Source organism: Sinohyriopsis cumingii, chromosome 4 (assembly GCF_028554795.1).
Source record: "Sinohyriopsis cumingii isolate HCF-2022 chromosome 4, ASM2855479v2, whole genome shotgun sequence".
NCBI lineage: Eukaryota > Metazoa > Mollusca > Bivalvia > Unionida > Unionidae > Sinohyriopsis > Sinohyriopsis cumingii.
In genome coordinates, this window is record NC_142964.1 from 80,220,996 (window position 1) to 80,236,628 (window position 15,633).

Sequence of the window (15,633 nt, forward strand, 5' to 3'; positions counted from 1 at the left end):
CAGTGTCTGTTCTTAGGAGTCGAGCTGTTGAGAATTCACCGCATGCTTAAATTTACCCAGATAAAGTGGCTGGAGACTTACATCAACTTTATCTCTTCAAAAAGGTCCTCGGTCACGATGGATTTCGGAAAGGACTTTCAACCTCAAGAACAGCTCGGTGTTTGGCAAAACCATGGAAAACTTACGAAAACGAGTCAACGTCGGATTCGTCAACGATGACGAACGTAGAAATAAACTGGTGAACGATCCCACCTTTGTCCACATGAAAATCTTTGACGAAAACATGGTGGCCATTTACAGAGCGAAAACCGAGTAGGTCATGGGCAAGCTCAGCTACTGCGGGTTTACAGTTCTGGAACTGTCTAAACTACAAATTGTACGATTTCCATTATGAGTACGTCTAAGCACGCTACAGATCCAGTGCAAAGCTGCTGTTTACGGACACAGTTAATGTTACGAAGCAACACCGAGGATGTGTACAAGGACATATTCCACTATAAACGTTTATTCGACTTTTCAGACCATCCTAACCCAATACGTTTTACGACGATTCTAACAAAAGTGTCATTGGGAAGCTCAAGGGCGAAAAGAACTCGATGCCCATAGTGGAATTTCTGGGACTGCGCATTGTCATATACTGGATCAAATTATCTGGCGGCAAAGTAAAAAAAAAAAAAAAAAAAAAAACAAACAACAAAAAAACAAAACAAAAAACAAACAGATGCGCTAAATGAATCAAGAAAAACGTCGTTAAAATCTCTCTTCCACCATCATTATCTGGAGGTGCTCGGAGGAATCAAAACTGTTCTCGCAAATGTTCCCCACCCGATCGATTTGTCATAACTTAGTTAAATACTCAATCAACAGTGTAGGGTAAATCTGTTAAGATGATAAACGGTACGTTATGGATGACAGTGTTAGAACTCTTACATATGGTCACAAAGATGCTAGACATCGTGATCAAGACAACGTGCTTGATGAGCTTAGCTTAGTAAATGGGCTTGGTGGGGTGGGGGAGACCAATTTGGTTTTTACAAGGATAGGCGAAAACTAGTGGATTTTTTTTGTTTGTTATGTTTTTTTACATCGTAGTGAGCTCGAAACGGACTAAAAAGATAGGTAGGATCTAACCAATTGTCAAAATAAACCTTATTTAAAAAAGGTGTCAAAATAAACTTGTTTCAATGTGTTCGGAACCGCCTTTTACATAATACGTGAGGTGACCAAGCAGAACGAATACAGTAGGTTCGCACGTGACGTTGTAGAAATGTTTTTCGTCACACATTAATTATACATTTTAGTTCAGCTGTATGGGATGCAAGTATTAATGTGTACTGCGCATTAATTAAATGTGTATGATGTTATCACTCTCAATGTATCATTTTATACCTTAAAGAGAGCAATTACCTTTAAACAAATACCTGGCATATTTTAAAGAAATTAATCACAATTTAAATAGACCCAGCACAACATTAAAAATTTGCTACGTTCAAATTTCTGATGTATGTTTTAGTGGTTTACGGTTCTCATTTAAATTCAAACCTCAGAAGAAGAAGAGAAAAAAAAAACCCAATAAAAACAAACAACAATCCTGGATCAGCTACAGCACAGAAAGACTTCGATATCAATTTCATAAAAGCCTGATGTAGTTAATACCATGCGCCTACTCAAGCGTGCTATTGCAACCTGTCGCAGAGTATTTAGTCACGTGATTTATCTACATGATGTCATTGTTCAAGATGGCGTATTGCGGTAATTGAGAAGTGTAAAATGTTCAGTCACCTTGTGAAACAGGTGGGTTATACTTGAAATTGATACAGTAAGCAATTTATTGACTATATCACGATACAATAATATATATACACCAATGATCAAGGATAGATTAACGGCGGCCGTTAGTCTAAATTTCCGCTTACCTTTCCCCACCCAGTGTTTGATTTTACGGACATCATGTTAGGGTGGGAGGTGAGTGAGAGTGCATCCCATATTGAAAAGTTGCAATTCTCTGTAACCGCGCTGTAGTGGCATGGCGCAGTCGCTTGCTGCAATGCCTAGCAACTTTAAGCGACCTCATAGTGAGCTCTGCCTGCATGAAATTGATAGCATGGGTATTTGTCTTTCAGAAATACCATATCATTTATGCCTCTTTAGTGAGCCGACCACCGGAGCCAAAACTACTGTTTACAAACTGGTTTTTGTACTTGGCCATTTCTCACAAAGCTTGCGCACAAAATGTTGACAGCGTTTTAACTTACACATTATATTTGAATGGTTAGATAAGAGAAAATGGATAAATATTGTGCATGTTTATTGATTTTAGGGCAGGTGGGGTTCGATAAAAAGGTTGTTTATTATGGAAGCCATAGTTCTGCAATGTGAGAGGTTAACCCTGATATGCATGAAGTGGGAGGGAGGGGTCCATGTCTTACTTCAGGAGCAGTCAGTGCTACATAGCATGTTCTGAGGCCATTTGTCCTCAAAAGACCAAATTTTAAAGAATATCTCACATTATTGGCAGCCCATATTGACACTGTTCAGTTGGTTGAAAAGCAATCGTAGCCAAGAATTGCCATCGTTTGTTAATGTATGGTTGATTTTAGTTATTGAAATGAGTGGTCTAATCACATTGGCACAGTTTGATTAGATTTATTAGTTTCATTTGGAAACATTTTCCCATAGTTCACCTGATTTAGCTTAATTATAATGATTTTTTTTATGACTGCTTGTGTTCCGATATGAAAAGTGTAAAAGTGCTACATGTGTATCTTACTGAGCCTGATTAAATAGAGACTGTTTTGAGCACTGAATTGCGGAAGTGGTGGTTGCATTGTTACAATCAATTCAGTCAGCATTGTATAATCATGTTAATTAGTATTTTGTATCAAAATCAACTAAAGGGGTAGTTTTAAAAAAGGCATGTAAATCCTGTTTGTGTAAGAGTCATGGTCATGTGTTAAAAGTTGACTATTTGGACACTTGTGTACACTAAGCAGATATAACACTATTGAAGTATTTAACATTTATCATTGATTAATCCTACTCGTTTCCAAATATGATCAATGATGGCCAGTGAATGATGCGAAAGGTGTACTAGGTTCATGACAATCATAGTTTCAGAGATAGGAGGGTTTATTATAGAGAAGTGTGTTTCATGGTTTGTAGTGAACCTACAATTTACGGAATTGGCATGCGGAGGTTTGCGTAGGATATGCAGAAATATGTTGCTATGAAATCACAGTGTCAGTGTTTTAAACTAATCTTTATGATATTGGGTATATTGAAAACAAAAGTAATTTATACAGAAAAGTAAACAACTTCATTGGAAGAGTTATTTATTGTTAATTATTCCCGGGATGAATATTAAATGAGTATTCACCCACCCACCCAATTGTAGATGTCCACCCCGTTAATTTTTTTAAGAGGTCCTTTGGTAACTTGAACCCTTGCTTATGCTGCAGTCTCAGTTTTAGACTCCTGATATGCAGAGCTATTGAGGGAGAGGTGTAGCTACTTAAAATGTGCAGTTAATTTAATTTAATCGATGTGAAGCGTAATTTTTATATCAGTTTCATTTGGGTTTTTAGTGGCAGCTATAATATAGTCAGACATGTCTTTACAGTTTATGCCATTTGGAACAAAATTGTTTGATTAAAATTGTATGTTTTGCAGAAATTTAAATTACCAGATATTACCATGTTTTAGATGATCAAATATCAGTCAGTTCATAATGTTACATGACAATGTTTTGCTATTATTGTTCCCAGGGTTGGATAGGGTGCTCCCCCGGCCCTGGGGTCCTATGGGAAATCTCCCAGTATTCTGATGAGACAGTCAAACTAACAGAAAAAAAACTGGAAAAAAGTTCGATTCACAGGACTTAAAATTAACGTTTTTGTTTCACTAGTCAAGGTGCTGATATGTTAATCTGTCTCCACTTTGGCAGATCAGTTAGATATTTCTCTGCTTCAGATCTGTGAATTTCATTGGATGCGGTGGCATGCCACAAGGTCAAGTCAAAATTGAGTTGTTCAGATTTAAACACTGTTCCTACATGATCAAGACAATGGGGGCACATGCCTGGAATGGACTCAAATAAGCAATTTTCCACTGCCAATCCGTGTTTGCACAAATACATTCTTTCTTTCAAATACACCTGTAATGGCTTGGCTTCTGTCTGGTATGTAGTTATACTTTTGATGTTAAACTAACAAAGTGTACTTTTGAAGACAGTTGCCTCCACTATTTTTATTCAATGTACAATGCTCTGCTGTTACATGCTGTTGGTTAGTTGGCATTAGATGCTTTGGGAGGAAACTCATGAAATACAATATGTCGCTGGGGCAAAGCAGTGAAATATCTGATCCATATGCCAAAGTGTAGATAGGTTAACATATTGGAACCTTGGCTAGCGAAGATGATCATCACTATGATACATTTTTACTGATTCTGCCAAAATTTCACGAAACAGTGACAGTTAACTGACCAGAAATGCACACAGACACACACGCTTGCATTTTTTATGTGACTAATCTAAGATATATTCATTAACATAACTCAAAATAACATCTGTTTTTCCCACAAACAGGGCTCGTTGAAAGTTCATATTCCTGTCCTATATCTGATTCATCAGCCCATATACATCCTTAAGACCTAGTCTCTGACTCTGTTCTTCATCCATTGGCATGCCACGACTAGATGGCAGCATCTCTTGTCGTATAATTGAGTTGAGTAGCAGCATCATTGGTGTGATTTCAGGGATGATTTATAAACTTTGTTTGCCCATCAAGGAACCAAAATGAATCACCCACACACATTCATGTTTCTCTGAATACTCTGTGCAGAAAATGTACAACAGCATATCCTTTCCTGGGTCATAATTGTGTCATTCATATACATTTTCATTTGTGGTACATTCTTAACTCTCTTCTCAATCCTTTTTATGATCTCTCTCTATCTCTTTCATCATCATCTTTTTTGATTGGCCGGTACTCATATGATGCTTGAGATCTTTGTTATTGAAATCAGTGTTTGTAATCAGTACTCTAGGCAAGTCCAATTTCTGGTGCAGGATATATTGTACTTCATCAAGTACATGAAGTTGGTAGTTTTTCAGTTAACACAATGAACAGGTCAGTTGGCCATGATAGGGAATTTCATCTTGTGTTTTATTTGATACATCTGACAAAACAAGACCACTTGTTAATTGCCAATGGAAATTGTCACTGCTATAACAGATTAGTGATGGCAAAGCTGGGTTTTAGTCAAGTCAGTAAAATCACTGATCTTGGGTGTGTGTCAAGTTAGTAAAATCACTGACCTTGGGTTAGCTTGTTAGAGTTAATTTTGAGCCGAGTATAAATACACACAGACAGACATATAGTGGAATTGTTTGATAAATATGGTACAAAAAAGCAAGACATGTAAATATTAGTGAGGGACTGTTAGCTTTGTAGTCAAGTTGCATGACAGGCTAGTATTGTAAATCACTACATGAAATTCTGGGAGCATTTTTGCATGTTGAAATATTTTCTACAAAAAATTCAGCAGTTCATGATCTAAAAGAACAGGCCAAAAAGTCTGACTTAGAAAATTAAAAAATATAAAAATTTTGTTCTGCTACTATAGTCTGCTTCCAGTCAAGTTTGACTTGTACATTACCTTCAGTCTTGAAAAGTATTTGTGATACAGTTACAATCATACTCAGTATTACTTAATCTCTTCATACTATAAAAATTTCTAACCCATACCTTCCTCAGTCTGTACAGACCTTTGCAAATTGGAAAAATGTGATCAGTGGTGGCAAGTGTAATGTTAAATCCATGCTATTTTTAAAAGACGGTGCAGCCTAATGCAGTGAAGTGGCAAGATGCGGACTCTTGGCACTAGTAGAAGAAAAATCTATACTGGTATACATACAAGATATTTACCACTTTAATGGCTAAAATAAAAAGGAGATAAAATGATGGTACCTAATTCTTTAGTCTTAAAAAGTCATGAGAATGAAGCCTTTTTGTTTTGATGTCATTTATTGTTCACGCCAAACATTTCACAATAATAGTCTGAACAAACAAGATTTTACTTTCAAAAATAATTTATATATATTGATATGGTATGTCAGCAGACTTCCTTCCTTTTAAAAGCTATGTAGTGCAGATATTATTATTATTATAGTTTAAGTATTAGTAAAATTAAAAAATTTAAAATTGATTTTAAAAAATTTGATTTTAAAATGATCATGAAAAAGTCATCATTTTAAAATATATTAGTAATTTTTATTATTCATCGATTTATATCTAAAATTAGTACTTAGATTCCACATGTATTTTTAAAATAAATTCATAAGAATTGTTTTTGTTATTTCTTTACATATATGTTAAGTCACTGACATCTGAAATATGAATACATTTTTTATTTAGACTGCATTATTGTGGAATGTTCGTTGTGTACAAAAATGTATTTGACTGAACTTTATATGGGTTGTTTTCATGACTCAGAATTGTGTAACTTTGTTTCATCTCCATTTTGATTAATTTGTAGTCATTGAAGCTGTATACAGTACTGGCTTGTTTAATTTACAAGCATGTGCATCTGTGTCATGTCACTGTATCTCTTTGTGTACTTTAGGCTGTCATGTCTACTACCAAAGTAGCATGGAGTTAACGTTGCAGTGCCTCTGTCAACCACATTTTTCAGTTACACAAGTTCACTGGACAGAGGAAGGTATAGGTTTGAAATTTGTTTCAGAAAGTGATTAAATTAGCTTAAATGTCATTGTGCCAGGTAATACCCATATATACTCTCATGTATGTCTAGTCCAGTTGCAAGCAGCATAGATCCAGATCTGCCTTGTCATAAAGTGCTAGTAGATCAGGGTCAGTATTGATTTACTGATTACTCCCGATGAACTGCATAGATCTAAATCTAATGGGACATTATGTGATGCTCGATCTGGGTCAGTGAAGTTTGCACTTGGACTTGGAAGTGAATATAGACAGCTGAATAAGAAGGTGTAGTATAATTTAGCATGACAGATGATGGTATTCTTGTCTTGTGCTGTCAGACCATTTAGCCACCACTCGAAGGTTAAATGCAGTTAGGTACAGGACACTGAACAAGTAAGTAAAACATATACATAATTATTTCAATATTAAATTATACTCACTAATCTCAGCATTACAGAAATTCTTGAAATACTTTTTTATTTTGGAAAGAAGGCTTCAACGACATCAATACACTAGAAAGAATGTCATAAGGGGCAGTTAAAGAAGGCCTTGACGTTTTAAAAAAAATAAGTCAGGTTTATGAGAACTTGTATTTTTATTAAGGGTTTAATTTTGACTTTATTTGCTGTTTTTATTGGTTCATGTATGTCTAAATTTACTTGGGACTTTGTAGTCTAGATTGTGCTGTTGTGCCTGTAAGCCCTTTGCATGCACACACATGACTTGATTGTTATTATGTCATACAATTTTGAAGTATTGATATAATATTTCCATTGATATATCCTAGCAAAAAATACTGATGAGCCTAAATCTTGCAAAGGTGACAAAAATAAAGAAGTTCAGACTTTTAAATAGTACTGAAAGATACATACAGTATGTAGCTAGCAAAACCAGGGTGACTTGGATTTAGACAGTCATCAAAACTAACAGTTTGTTTAATTGTTATGTTTAGAAATTACCGATGCAGCAAATTATTTGCAAGTTCTAATGTAATATCTGTAATCCTTGTGCAAACCTCCAAATGTTAATTAGAAATTTTAAACATTGGAAATCGCTTCTCCATTATGAACCCTCCTATCTGTGAAACTAAGATTTTCATGCACCTAATGTGCCATTCACTAGTGCCATTAGCTTCTAATAGATTGTAACAGTGCAGACAATGCTTGTGCAAGTTGAAGATTGAAACATAGTCAGAACTTAATTAGACTCTTGCAGAAATGCTTGCCGATATCGCTGTATGGTCAGTTAACACTTTTTCACATTTGATACAAGAGGGCTTATCACATTTATGATGATTAGTCTGAAATTGAGTTTAAAGATATAACTGAAATTGGAATTTCACTTTACAAGACTTTTTTAATTGGTATTTATTTCCTGATGTATTGCCACTAGTTGCCATCATGGACATTTTAATTGATTTCACAGTAGAGTTCTGAATTTCATAACTTTGAATACAATTTCTTGGTACCAATCACTGTTTTTGACAATGACATGATATATCAAGGATTTTCTTACCAGACAAAAATGGGAGCGACACCTACCCCCATATTATAAGTGGGTTTGTAAGTTATCAGGTTGCACTATAATGAGGGATTAGAGGTTAGTGTACTTGGTTTCCTGTAGAAATAAGGTATTACATGTAAATATCCTTGCTTTTCCAGTAGGTCACTACAGAGGAAAATCTGTTTGTGAAATGAGCAATGCCAAGAATGTACTTTGGAGTACAGAGTACTTTTCCATTTCACAATAAGAGGATGAGCACTTTAATTCTGTTAAAAGAATTGGAGTACAAATACAGACCCAAGTGCTAACATGGACTCCAGTGTGTGCTGTAATTGAGTACAATGTACTCTCCCGATGTAGGATATGATTTTCAGCTGGTTATTTCAGTCAGCTCCTCTTGGGCCAATTACAGTCTTAGCCTGTACAATTTGTAGGTCATTTCTTAACACGTACAACATTTAAAATGGAAAATAGGAATATTTATGTTGAGGGAACCAAGATTTTATATATCCATGATAGTTGTGAATTAATTCTGACAGAGACATCACAAAAACTGTCATGCTTGTTAATGACATTACATCTTCATATCTTTGCACTTTAGTAACTGTTTATTGCCAGTGCTCGATAGATGGATCCTTAAAAGTTGGGCTCCTTTCAAGTTAGAGGCTCTTTGCACTGCTGATAAAAAAAATTTAGGTTGCCTTCAGAAGGGTAAACTGACAAAATGCTTCCATTTAATCTTTAATGAAATAAATTTCCCATCTTCAAGATTAAGGTCATGATGCAGTGTTATAATATTTGCATCACACTTTTCTTTCTGTTCAAGAACTGCTCAATGGATGAAACTTGCTGTATCGCTATACATCGTCATTAGAAAGCATTTGGTGTACATGAGGTGTAACGATACTCTAATATTTGGTGAATCGAAAAATATCCCGTAGTCAAGTTGTATTCGGTATTCGCAACACCATTATTAGAATATTTTCAGACACAAGTAGTTTAATATATAGATCTTAATGTGTGCCCAATAGTCCAGTGCTAACCATGTTTCAAAATAGTCAACCTTTCGTTGATTTAAAGCATAATTTGTTAAAGTTGCAGTATAAACATAATACATCAAGCTATTTATTCCAGAAGTTGAGAGACTAATTTTTCTATTTTATGCTTGCGAGATTAAATTTCGTTAATAAATAATGAAAGTTGTTTACCATTTTTGAATGATAATTTTATCAGTATTGTTCAATAATTATGCAATTATTGATGAAAATTTCCAGTCAATTCCATTTTCCAAGGACACGTATTACAACAATCAAAAACCAGTCTTGCAATTCCCACAAGAATGTTTGCAGCGGTTGAAATTTCAGAGCCTTGAGCTAAATACAAATCGGCTGTGTCTAAATACTTTGGATTTCCTAAGCACAAAAAAGGCGATAAATATGTTATGAAAGAAGCAGAAACTATCTGCAAGTTATGTAGACACTTTATTAGGAATTTATTACTGCTGTATTTAATATATTTTACAAAAACTGTTATTCTTGTTGTCATCTTTCGTTGCCTACAAAGGTGAACCATTATGGTCCAGTATTTGTAAATCCTTTCAATAACAACTAATTTAATCAGTTTAATTTATTCATGCTTGAAATCTGATAAAATATATTTGAAATCATATCCCAAGTGAGAGAGTATTCAGTACTGCAGGGGTCTTTTGAACAGCCCAAAGGGCAGCTTGGATACCAGAGCATGTTGATATGCTTGTCTTTTGAAAAAAAAAAAGAATATTATTATTTGAACTGCTTTTATGTTACCAAGACTAGTAACGAAGATAATTAGTAGGACACCCGAGAGTCCACTAACATTCGATTAAGAACTTTTTTTTAATTATATTGTTGGTTCAAATTTTTCTTTACTGAATATTTTCAATATTCATATTTGTATTCCCAATATTTGTGCTATATATCATATTCACCACTCCATGCATTTGTTACAGCCCTATGTTGTACCATACTGAGGTGGTTTTACTTCATATCCAGGGTCATGGGACTGTAGTTAAACTTTCTATTCCGCTTTCCGTTATAATTTAAAAGCCATTGAAGATGAAGAGATGAAACTTGTTATACCTCATTAGCAGTTGTGTCACATACCATAATGGATAGCTCCTGTGGTTAGAACATCAGCCACATATGTGGGAGGTCATTCGTTCGAATCCTGGCTGTGCCATACCAAAGACTTTTAATGGAAATGGTACTTACAGCTGCCTCGCTAGGCACTCAGCATTAAGAGGTTAGTATTAGGACTGGTCAGCATGGTGTCAGGATAATAAGACTGGGTGGAACAAGGTGCTAGATGTCTGCAGCATGATGTCCCAATGCTCGACATCACTATAAACTGCCACTGCAGACATCATAGCGATATGACTCAAATTGTTAATTGTAGATTGAAAATCCAAAACATACGCATAACACAATGACGGTCCTGTCTTAAAGGTCATGGTCATAAGTCAGCATCTTCAGTTTTCCTTCATAATTTCAATTCTTTTCTTTAACATTTTTAAAGTCATTTGAGACTGTTTTATTTATAGTGTACCTAGTACCTTATATTGGGTCCAGTATTCAAGGTCAAGTTCAGTTTTTAGGTATCAGTAGTATTTTCCCTTCCACTCCCTAACTTAAGAGATATTTAAGATATGTGGATTTAATTTGGTACATCGGTATATTGTCATAAGAAGACATGTTGCTTCTTACGTTATCTTCAGTGCCAAGGTCACAGGTATATATTTCATGCTTATGTTAATTTCTGCTTTATATTTTATCAGTTATATCAGTACACTTAATGTGTTTTTCGGTTTAATTTCTTTTTCCCCCATCGCAGTTACTTTAATATTTTAACAATTCATTTTGCAACATGCATGGTTATTCCATTTCGTGGTGGTCAAAATTGCAGTGATAGAACATGTGCATGATATTTTTGGTGAAGTTTTTTTGTAATTTGGTAATGTTTTCTAAATCTTTTGATTATGATAATACTTGGTATTAATCTATGTTAAGCAACAACAACTCATTGTGTGATGTGACCGCTTCGGTGGTCTAGTGGTTAGAGCATCCGCCTCGGAAGCAACAGGTCATGTGTTTGAACCCCAGCCGTGTCATACCAAAGACTTACAAAGATGGTACTAACAGCTGCCTCGCTTGGCGCTCAGCATTAAGAGGTTAGTGTTAGGACTGGTTGGACTGGTGTCAGGATAATGTGACTTGGTGGGACATCATGCTACATGCCTGCAGCATGATGCCCCAGTGCTAGACATAACTATAAACTGCCACACTGCAGAAATCTTAGCGATATGACTGAAAAACTATTAAAGCTACATTAAAAATCCTATCACACACACTCATTGTGTGACATGCTCACCTGTCCCTGTGTCCTTGGGGTCAAGGTCATAGTCACAGAAGGTTGTCGTGATGGTTTTGTTTCAAATTTTTCTCGTTTGTGTCTATTTCCTAAACCTATTGATAGGTGTTCTTTCTTTAGGTGAACCTTTATGATAGTAAGAAAAATCATTCAGTGACATGTATGCTGGCCCATTTAAGTTTTTGGATTGATCTAAAGGAAAATGTTATTGATTACATCCTGTATGCTTGCTGCAGTGATCAATTGGAAAATCTTGTTGTTGTTTTTTTTTTTTTTGTTGTGGAGTTTAACGCCATTTTTCAGCACACGATAGGCTATGCATGGCAGCCAGTACTAATGGTGGAGGAAGAACCACCGACCCACGAGAAGCTACTGGCAAGCTTTCTCACATACCCACATTGGCCGATTCCTACACTCAAACCCACGCAGACAGAGGTGAGATGGCAATGATCTGTAACAGGGAGCGCTTTAGACCACTCAGGGAAAATCTTGTCACCCAAAGATAATGGAGATAATGTAATAAGTCAACAGTTCAATGAAGAACCGGTCTTATCTTGGATTTCTGGAAATTATTTTCAGTCAAAAAGGAGTCCGTTCCTTTGAGGGACACTTCTTTTATTCTGAAAATTACTAGCTCTTTGACATGCACATTTTCCCAATTTCAAAGGCTTGGGGTAACACTTAAAAAATGATAGGAAAATCCCTGTTATTTTAATCTGTTACAAATACTTGTTTTTTGTTAAGTGATGCATCACAGTTCTGGAAGTTTTGTTATGTTGTTTCTACACTAGTAAGTTAGAAATTACATTTCTGTAATCAGAGCTTGGATAAGAAATGAATAAACTACTTTACTACCTTGCTGGGAGTTAACTTCATTTTTAAAAAAATAATTTAAAATGTGAATAATATCGAAACACAGAACTTGCATTGTGACACCAGGTCTTAATCATCAAGATGAATGCATCAAGTGGCTTAGTGACAAGGGCTAGTTTTGGGTTAAAATGATTTTATGGCTCTGTTTGAGTGTTGTCACCGTGATCTAGTACTATCATTTCAGATGCACACAGAGTGTCCAGGATGTGAGCGCAAAGCCTAGTTTGTATTTATCAAAATGTTCCATTATACAAAACGGACTGTACTTAGCTGCATGAGCAATATGCTGACAGCTTTAAGTTAAATTCTTAAAATTAAATTGTTTGGCAAAATTTGAATGCATTTACAAATTTCTTTATGTTTTCTTAGTCAAACTATATGTGTAAAATATGAAAATGCAGCATATACTTGCTGAGAAGTTGAGTCCAACTGCAAACTACACAGCCCAAGATGTACCATCTCATAATGCAATGGCAGATTTGGGTCTGTGCAGTTTGTTAAGAGTATTCAGTATAATGACAACAATGTAGACCATGATCTGTCAGCATATTATGCAGTGGTAGATCATGGTGTATGTCATTTGCAGTTGAATTCAACTTGTGAGTATATACGGTATGTTGCTTATCAGGATTGCCGTGCAATGTTATCTGGTGCTGCTGTCATATATCCCCTATTACTGTAATGCACAGATGTGACGTGCAAATTTGTACAGTGCTTCTTTCATATGGCACTATACTTTCCTGCACAGATGTGACATGTGTAATGTCATACAGTGCTGCTGTCATAGGGTCCCATACATTTTTGTTTTGCACAGATATGACGTGTAATGCTATACAGTACCGCTGTCATATGGTCCCATACAATTTTGTTTTGCACAGATATGACGTGTAATGCTATACAGTGCCGCTGTCATATGGCACCATACTTTTTTCTGCACAGATGTGATGTGTAATGTTATAAAAGTGATGCTCTCATATGGTACCATACTTTTATTTCTGCACAGATGTGTCATGTTTAATGTTATACATTGCTGCTGTCATAGGGTCCCATACATTTTTGTTTTGCACAGATATGAAATGTGTAATGTTTTATAGTGCTGCTGTCATGGCACCATTCTTTTTTTTTCTGCACAGATGTGACATGCATAATGTTATAAAGTGCTGCTGTCATATGCTACTATGCTTTTTTCTGCACAGATGTGACATGTGTAATGTTATGAAGTGCTGCTGTCATATGCTACCATGCTTTTTTCTGCACAGATGTGACATGTGTAATGTTATAGTGTTGTCATAGTCCTATACATTTGTTCTGCACAGATATGTGTAATGTTACACAGTGCTGCTGTCATATGGCATCATGCTTTTTTGTTTTGCACAGATGTGACATGTAATGTTACACAACGCTGATGTCATAGGGCTCCATACTATTTTTTTCTGCACAGATGTGACAAAACTTAATTTGTCACTATTTTCTTGGCACAGTTTTCCAAAGATTGACCTACATTATGTCATATCATTGAAAAAGTACAATAAAATTATTTTGTGTGCTTAGTAATTTTCATTGTTTCCTAAGACTTCTCGATTTCTTGTTTTAGGAAAATGGGTTTGAGTGAGAACAGAATAAAATGCAATTGTAATGTTGTTATCAAAGACTAGATCACTGTCAAAAACTATTTTGCGTGTAGTTGTCAGATACTGTTATATTTAGATTACCCAGCAGTATTTTGAAAATGGAAATTGGGACCAGTTTTAAAAACACAGGAAGGTCCATAATGCAAAAGCAATATGTAGACCTGATTTTCAAAACTGGGAGCATTGAATTTAATTGTCTTTTGAAACCAGTTATTTTACAGCTGACTGAAACATTTGACCCAACAGTTATTGGCAGAGGAGCTGAGATTCTCATTATAAAACAAAGTTTTAAAAAATTTATGAAAAGGGGGACAGGACCAGAAACTGGAGGTTCCATAAGTGCAGACTATCAGGAATACAAATGTAGGTGGGTGGGTGGGTAGGTAGGTATGTTTGGTATATGCATATGTATGCATAAAACTGGTCAAGTGCTTTCGAGATCTGTGAATCCTTTTTGAAGGTGGATGACATGAACAGGTGACAACTACAAACATAAAAACAGAAACAAAATATTAATTCTTACAGGCTACCAGTTTATGGAACAGTTATTCATTCAGGGTTGAAAGAAAAATAGTTCTGGTGCTGCCATTGTTCAGTTGGTAAAGCATTTACATGCATAGTCCAAGGATCATGTGTTCGATACTGAAACAGGACAGCCCTGGTTAGCTGTCCATGGGAAAGGCACTTCGCTTCTTGTGTCCTCAACATGATGGCACTAAAACCAAACAAAGTCGTGTGGTAGCCCAGTGAATTACCAGGAAAGATTTTTCTGATAGTCTAGCCCTAGTTCAGTAGTTGAGATAAGGCACTTTATTATGAAACCAGAAATATTTATATTATTTAAGATTAACTGAGCGGTGTGAGTTGTGGAGAAAAAAAATCAAGAAAGTCGTGGTATTCATATAGTAACCCAGTAGTCCATCTGTATTCAGTATGATGCAGTGTATAAAAAACATTCTGGTTGTACCTTGTCTAGGGAAACGAACCCTAGATTACTGTGTAATTACATTAAATAATTGCAATTAGCTTGACAGTTTTGGTTTCATACCACAATCATTAGCACCTGTTTTTTTTATGTCCTCTTTAACCATAGTCTTTCTTAGTAAAGATAATGATTAGGAGACATTTCTCTGCATTTATTTAGTTTTCCGGTTTTGAACTGTAAAGATGACAAAAGCCCTTTTCATCAGATGTGTGTCAAACGAGATACTATTTGTATTTAAAGAGTTACCTTGAATGGTTTATACCTGTGTAAAGTGTGTGTTTGCCTTTGTAGAGTGTCTTCTGGCCAATTTAAGTTTGCATGATTTAGCTGACTGTTTGCAGTTTATCTTGACACTGTAAAAATAACCTTTTCCTAGCTTATCTTTTTCTTCTTTCTAGGGCTTGGTTACCTGCGATAAATCACCTACATGGTTTGGCTATTCTATCTGAGATTTCAACCCAACTTTGAAAACATCGAGAGAAACAGGTGGGTAAATGAAGTAAATTCTTACATA

General features: G+C 35.5%; 1 protein-coding gene across 1 annotated transcript in view; it reads left to right on the plus strand.

Moving 5' to 3' along the window:
* The first annotated feature begins 1,720 nt into the window (after positions 1-1,720).
* Positions 1,721-15,633, plus strand: part of LOC149801529 (rho guanine nucleotide exchange factor 28-like) — a 318,392-nt gene continuing 304,479 nt past the window's right edge. The window contains exons 1-2 of the mRNA XM_089955712.1: positions 1,721-1,794; positions 15,518-15,605. The gene's annotated coding sequence lies outside the window, so the exon portion shown is untranslated. The remainder of the gene's footprint in view (positions 1,795-15,517; positions 15,606-15,633) is intronic.